Consider the following 7,730-nt stretch of genomic DNA (forward strand, 5'->3'; position numbering starts at 1 on the left):
TGCGGTTGAAGATTTCAAAATTGCTTTTTAACAATTCCAAGCTTTTCCTACTTGTCATGATTCATGTATTTCCCAATACGTACCCATGTGTATATGCAATATATCAATCATTTATATTCAATTTAAATTACTCAAACCCATCTTCTCGTTCATTATAAGCGTGGAAGTTATCACGTTAAAACATACTAACAACATTAAATCAATTCAAATCCAATTTTGTTACACACGTAAAACTATATCAATATTTACAAAGGGAAGATCTCATATTAAAGAAAACAGTTTAACTAAATCCTTTAGCTAGCTCGTGAATGAAACCATTTAAAAAATGAATAATTAGATTTGACAAATATGCAAGTCAACTTGTTATGTATTACTATTAACAAAATTAGAACAATGATTAACTATGGGAAACTTGACTATATTAATCTAGTTTACAAACAAATTTTATTGGCCAAGTCCAAAACCCATGTTGGGCCGTGACCGGCCCTTTTCCTTTCCTCTTCGTGGGTGGGCTTCAGCCAAGTGGAAAAGAAACCAATACCGGCCCTCGACTCAATAAATACCGTACCAGTTAATAATTTAAAAGAAACTGATTTTTAAGATGTTATCAAAAAGGGTAGCGGCGCAGTTTGTTGTCCGTTTACCATCTATCGCGATTCCATTGCTGAAAAAATGGCCATGAAAAGTGGCGAAGCTTGAGATTCCGAGCGGGGGTCGGAAGTCACCGGACCTAAAATTATACCTAAAAAATTATAAAACCAGGGGGTCGAAAACGTATATACCTAAAAAATTATATATGAAAACTACATACCGGACAGTACTGAGGAAAAAGTCCCCCCCCCCCCCCCGGCGGGCCCCCACTATGCTACGCCCATGGCCATGAAGGTACACACCAATAATGCACAATCTCTACAGCATAAAACCATTTGTGCAATGCTGGTGGGAAAAAAAGGCCATGAAGGTACACCCCAATAATTATATCAATATTTACAAACGGAAGATCTCATATTTAAGAAAACAATTTGACTAAATCCTTTAGCTAGCACGTGAATGAAATCATCTTAGAAAAAAATCCATTTTTTTGAGCGGTAAATTCTTTTAATCCCTTTTTGTCTATGCAAATCAACTTGTTATATACTAAGAACATTAGAACAATGATTAACTATGGAAAACTTAACTACATTAATCTGGTTTACAAACAAAATTGATTGGCCTAGTCAAAAACCCCTCATGGGCCGTGGCCAGCCCTTTTCCTTTCTTCTTTGTGGGTGGGCTTCAGCTAAGTAGAGAAGAAACCAAGTCTGGGCCTCAACTTAATATAAACTGTACCAGTTAATGATCTAAAAGAAACTGTTAATGATCTAAAAGAAACTGATCTTTAAGATAACATTGACAAGTGACAATTAGGTATAACATCCTCTCAAGAGATGTTAACTTGCAATCATAGGCTAGTTTTGATATCTTGTTGAGATATACAAAATTGACAAGTGACCAACATGTGGCATCTTCTTCGTTAGCGAGACTTCATCAATCTTTGTTGGAATTAAACTTGATTTATGTTAGGGTTTTGGAACCGAAGAGAGAATGAATGTTCTATTATTATTATTCATTTGAAGAGTGAAACATTACATCAGTATATATATGATATGATATACATACCATAACCGTCTATACCTATCTTATGAATAATAATACATAAATACACTAATAATTAAACATATATTATAATTAAACTATGAAGGATATCTAACTTAATATTACTAGGATTAAGGAAGTGAAAAAAAAAAAAAAAAACTGGTTAACAAGAGCATGTTTGTAATTAGGAAGCAGGACTGATATTGAAATTGGTTCTGAATCGACCCAAGCATATGGGTTGTAATCGATGTGGGAACATATACATCGAATGGTAAAACCCGAACCAAACTAGTTAAAACCCGATTTTGAAACGGCTTTTTTTTCCGCCTAAAAAGCTAGTTCGAAACAAAGCTGGTTTTGACCCTTGTTGACTCAAACCTTAACAAGTTTATTTTATTGAAATAATAACTTTAAATTGGGAAATAAATACAAGAAAACAATTTAACTAAATTAGTTAGTTTTTATGGTGATAAAAAATCATGTAATAAAAAAATGAATACTTAGATTTAATATCCATACAAATCAACTGCTTTTTTCAATATAACAATCATTAATTATTGAAACTTAATCATATTTAATAACTAGTTTACATTGGAAATTAACCTATGTAGTCCCCAAAGTCCAAACCCCTCGTGGCCACCCTTTTTCTTTATCTTTTCATAGGTGGGCTTCAAGCCCATCAGCAAAGAAACCATCACTAAGTTTGGGCCTAATGAAGAATGCCTAAACAAAACCATCAGCAAAGAAACCATCACTAGCTGCTCGGCCCTCCAATTAAAAATGAAAATTCTCTGTTTCTTTTCATTTTATTCGTCACATTCAAAACCACCATTAACGATTCCAAGGTTTTTCAATATGATCTAAACAATTAAATATAATCAATTATATTCAAATTAAACAATTCAAATGCATCTTCGTTTTCATTATAGACCTGTAAGTTTTGACGTAAACCTAAACGGAATGGTGATCAAAACATACTAACTACTATAAAAACGCTCAATTACTCGACTTTCTATGTATCACTAAGGAGTACCTTCAAAAGACGTTGATGGATGCATAGATGCATAGTTTGATAGAAGATCAAATACAACGGCGACATCATAACAATGAACTTGCATAATATCATTTAACAGGACTAAACCGAAAACTTTCATTCAATACGAATCAATAAGAATTATTAGAGCATAATAAAACAGTTGAGATCTACATACTAGCGTTACAGATCTATAAACTCATTTACCTACGAACCCATGACCCGTTTTCTATTCCGTGACCCATTTAAACAAAACCGGTAACCAACTTGACCCGTACATGACCTGTAACATCAAAATCAAACCCAACACCCACTGATGTTAGGGTTGTGTACGGGTCAAGTCGGTTACTAAATCTAAGTCCTCCACTTATGGGTGGTCAAATGTTGTTAACTTAAAAAAACTTACACTTAAGACTTTGATTGTTATTAAAATGCTGATTCAGTGAACATATGTGACCGTTTACTCCATTTTGCTGTATGTTACACTGCTAAAATCTTTCTCAATACTGGTCTTGAAGATCCTTTAGCATGCCATGGGTATAAGTTCCCTGCGAGTTTAGTAGTAACATATAAGATATTCGGTTGGTCCACTAGTGCTTTAAAGAAGATCACAATTTACAATAATACGATTTATATACCACTAATCTAATTTTCTAGATGAAGCAAATAAGATGTCTGCAGTAAAAGTAGAGTATGAGTCTACGTTCCACCAAATTAAGACTTTTCCTTTCTAGAAAAATCTTACGCTTTGGCCCATTCGACTCTTAAGGAAATGGAAGATAACCCAAATGACCAGTTTACGTAGAAATTGCCCCCTCTAATTATACAGGAAAAGAAGTAAAAACACGCACATGAAAGTATAAAGCCAAACCTTCAGAGGCCTCCTTATGAGCAACGTCGGCATTCATTAGCCCAATCTTCTCCATCTGTTTTCGTTCTCAAAGGCAAACCAGCACATTTTTTCACAATACCATCACCTTGTGGTTTTCGTGTTGCATGTGAGTTAAAGTTACCATCAACTTGTGGGTTAAGTGCTCATTGAAGCTCCTGCAGAACGTGCAATTTTGCCACCAGCGTCTTCTGATATTTGCTTCTTACCAGCTTTTGTCCTGACTACTACCCCCAAATTGGATTTATTAGGTTGAAAACAGAGACATATGCATACATATATATAAGTTGAACCAATAAACCGGTTACTACATACATGAACACATACAGATATGTGAAAAGAAGACCATGAAGCCGCAATTTGAATTACAAACTCATGTAAAAAAAAGAAACAGGCATTCTGCTCATAAGTTAGTTTGAATCCAAAGTAACCAGTAACAACAGTTGATGAACAAAACATAGAATGACAATTAAGTAAGTTAGGTTAAGCAAAGTTACATTGCATCCATGAAAATCATGAACAAGAAACCTTAAAATTGTGGGTTCCCATGTAACCAATGTCCAACTTACGGCCCGCTGACATTCTTGTTTTTGGATGGGAAGGAGGAAAACACGCGTGTGTTGATTTGACAGGTGTCTCCCCCCTCGTTGGGCTAAGGGACCACGGGTTTGTGGCGGGTCAAGCAATAACTAAGGCAGAGGCGGCCAAAGTAGCTAAGCATGAGAAAGCTTGCATCGAGAATCAGCACGTGTTCATCCCATTCGCTTTCGATACTTTTGGCGCTCTCGCCCCTGACGCGGTGCGGTTCCTGAAGCGGGTTCAGCAGGTGGTAAGTAGTAACACCGCGCATGTTAAGGGGCAGAATTTTGTGTTTAGCAGGGTAGGGTTTGCTATTCAGAAGGGGGTAGCGGCGCAACTTGTTGCTCGTCTACCTGCCATTAGTCTGTAATCGTCTTTGTTTTTATGATTCAATAAAAGTGATATTAAATATAAAAAAAAAAAAATCAAAATCAGAATTCAAACACATAAATGCAATTAAAATTCATAAAATTGAAGTATTAATCAGAAAATAAAACCCATCAATTGAGCTTCAATTTAAACAGTGCAAACAGAGTATCATAATCAGGGCACAAAAAATAGTAAAGTTACTAATCGAAATTCCAATTATCAACAAACCCATAAACCCAGTTGTATCTAAATAAGCGATCGAGCACATAAACGCAATTGGAATTCATCAAATTGAGGTGATACTTACAGGATGAGTGTGTGGATGGTTTCTCGTGTACTCTCTAAACCCTAATTTCATCCCCTCATTCTCATCACAAACCTCTCAATTCTCCACCTATTCAAAACCCTAGATCTTTAGTTTCAATCAACAGCTTCTATTTCTCCAACAATCAGTGAAACCGACACCCATGAGATGAGAGAGGAAGAGATTTCATGAAAAGATGAAGACGAAGAAGATGATAAACAGAGTTGGGTAACGGGTTTGTGTAATTTAGGGGTGGCATCAGCTTAGGCCACTGGTATAATGACACGGATGCCCTTAGTTATCGAGTTAAAAAGACCAATATACCCCTTTCAATAAACGGTCAACAATGCAACCAAGGAGACTTAGATGGCATGATATGAAAAAAAAATTAGGGGCTCAATCATGTAAACCACACAGAAGTAAATTGTACTTTACTCGTAATGTAACAATAACTTTAAAGTTGGAATTTTCATAAAAAAAGTAGATTAACTAAATTATTTAGGTTTTCTCGCAAGGAAAATTATTTGAAGAACAAATTCATGTAAAGAAATAGGCAATATACTAATCAGCAGTAGTACTACATGAACAAAATACAGGATCACATTTAATAATAGTTGTTTAGTGGTCTCCATAAGTAGTTAAGATCAATAAGTAAAAGCAGTAACACTTGATAAACAAAATACACAATGACATTTAATTAAGTTAGGCTAAAGCGAACTACAACAAATTTCAACCACAAAATGATAGAAAGTAACTGGGTTACATTAATGTAATATATATTAACAAGAACCTATATGGTGCACAAAATTAAACAACATGACAAACAAAAACACCATTTTTTAATTATAAAAGAAAAACGAATGTCATATAACTGTATACAATTTGGGCCTGATGTATGTACATGGACTGAAAATGGGAAATCAGGTGGCTATTTGCCCATGACACATAGTTGTTGCTGGGCTCAAACCTGCAGCCCAAATGCAGTACATATTTCGAAAAAGAAAAGAACCACAATCACAGTGGGTCGGTGGCAAGTGGCAACCATGAAGACGTGACCTATGAATCTATGACTAATAAGGGGTCGGGTCTATCAATCAGGTTAAAAATCAATTGTGAATTGAATCCCATTTAACCCTAATTGCTAACTTAATATTTTGGAATTCCCAAATCTCAAATATACCATTATCGTCATTCGCATAAGAGTATATATATAGATTTAGGGTGTGCTCGGTACGGGGTAATGGAATTGATGAGAGAATGAAATAGACGAGGTAACGAGATGAACAAATGAATGAAATTGAACATTACTATTACTATTTCATGGTCTTTTTGGATTACTACTTGCCTTAAACTTTTTGCCTCATCCTAAGACCCCCCGTAATGGGGCTTTTTTTTAAAAAAATTCAAAAATAACGCCGAAAAACGCCCAAATCCCATTATATAAGGCGTTTTCGGGCGTTTTTTTCAAAAAAAATGGGTCCGTGTTGTTTAAAGCACGCTCAAGGGGGGAAATGTTGACCAATCAGATTAGAGATTCTATTTGCTTGGCCAATAAGATTTTTAGGTGTTTTTTCTTTATTTTATTTAATGCCCCAATAATGCCCCATCCCCACTACACCCATTTTAGAAAACGCCCCATAATGCCCCTTTGCTGACTGGACCGCAACATAACGTAAAATGCCCTAGGGTGGGGGCATTATCTTCCCCTTCCACTACACATGGTCTAAATATTTAATATAAATCCCCGTTCAATATTTATTTTCTTGCTTTTCACATTTCATTTGGATTTGTAATGGTTCTAAAATAATATTATAGCAAAGCCTCTTAATAATTCTTAACAACATAATTTGATATTATTAGTTATATTAATACTAGTTTTTTCTGTTTAAGTTAAATATGTTTAACTATTAACAAATTAAGAAACAACTCTATATAATTTAAAGATACCAGACTCATATTTATAAATTTTAATAATCATATAGCCCTTTATATATACATTTTTCTAATAACATTATTATATAACTCATTTAGTAAAATCCAATTGTAAAATTATATTTAGAATATATTATATGATCATACTGGGCTCACCAATTAAGGGCTAAAGTATTGTAAGCTAGAAATCACTAGTAGATATGTCACACCCCCAAATTACCACCTAGGGTATGTCCCTATTGGAGGTGCAACGATCCAACAAAGAGCCACCAATCATATCAAACACAAGGCATAATGTATTGAACTACCCAATTGAAATAAATATAACATTTGGAAAGTTTAACCAAAGCCAAAGTATTGAGCGGAAGCATAAATGTATGTACGTATAAATGTATCGAAACCAAATCAATGTAATTGTTTATTATGACCATAACCACTCCAGCAGCGTCAGACGGCAAGCTTCCAAGTCCCTTCAATAATTACCTACAAGCATGTAAACAAGTGTGTCAGACTACGCTGGTGAGTTCAAGGTTTGTGTTTGTTTACCAAGTTGTGTTACCGATCATGTTAGTAAAACAGTTTACAAAATGATATGTTGCTCGTTGCTATGATGTTTGACGTTTTGATGTTGTTATTACTCGTGTACCGAATGGCCAGATGATATGTGATTGCCAACCCCAATGCCTCTATCAAAGCATTGGTCATGTTTTAAGGTAATTAGTTCACGCCCGTTCCCCTTGAACGTCGTGAGGGTGCCAAACCTAATAGCGCTATCAACTAATAACCCCCGTTGCCCTACAAGCAACGTGCCGGTAGATGTAGTGGTCTTACAATGATAGAAAAACAGAGTACAATAACCAACATCCCGTTACCCATGCATTCCTCATCGGAACGTTACCCGTTATCCCTTCACTGGGATCCATGCTTGAGAAAATAGCAATGAACTCACCTTTGGTTTGCTCGGTAAGACTTAGTTACTTGTTTGTCAA

General features: G+C 35.2%; 1 long non-coding RNA gene across 1 annotated transcript; it reads right to left on the reverse strand.

Annotated features, from left to right (window-relative positions):
- Window positions 1-2,760: 2,760 nt before the first annotated feature.
- LOC110900342 lies at window positions 2,761-5,029 on the reverse strand. Its single transcript, XR_002570935.2, has 3 exons — window positions 4,813-5,029; window positions 3,540-3,781; window positions 2,761-3,216 (listed from the first exon to the last, which is right to left on the reverse strand). It is a non-coding gene; the product is annotated as an uncharacterized LOC110900342 (long non-coding RNA).
- Between the last annotated feature and the right edge of the window lie 2,701 nt (window positions 5,030-7,730).

The sequence above is a fragment of the Helianthus annuus genome, chromosome 13 (genome assembly GCF_002127325.2).
Source record: "Helianthus annuus cultivar XRQ/B chromosome 13, HanXRQr2.0-SUNRISE, whole genome shotgun sequence".
Taxonomy (NCBI): Eukaryota; Viridiplantae; Streptophyta; class Magnoliopsida; order Asterales; family Asteraceae; genus Helianthus; species Helianthus annuus.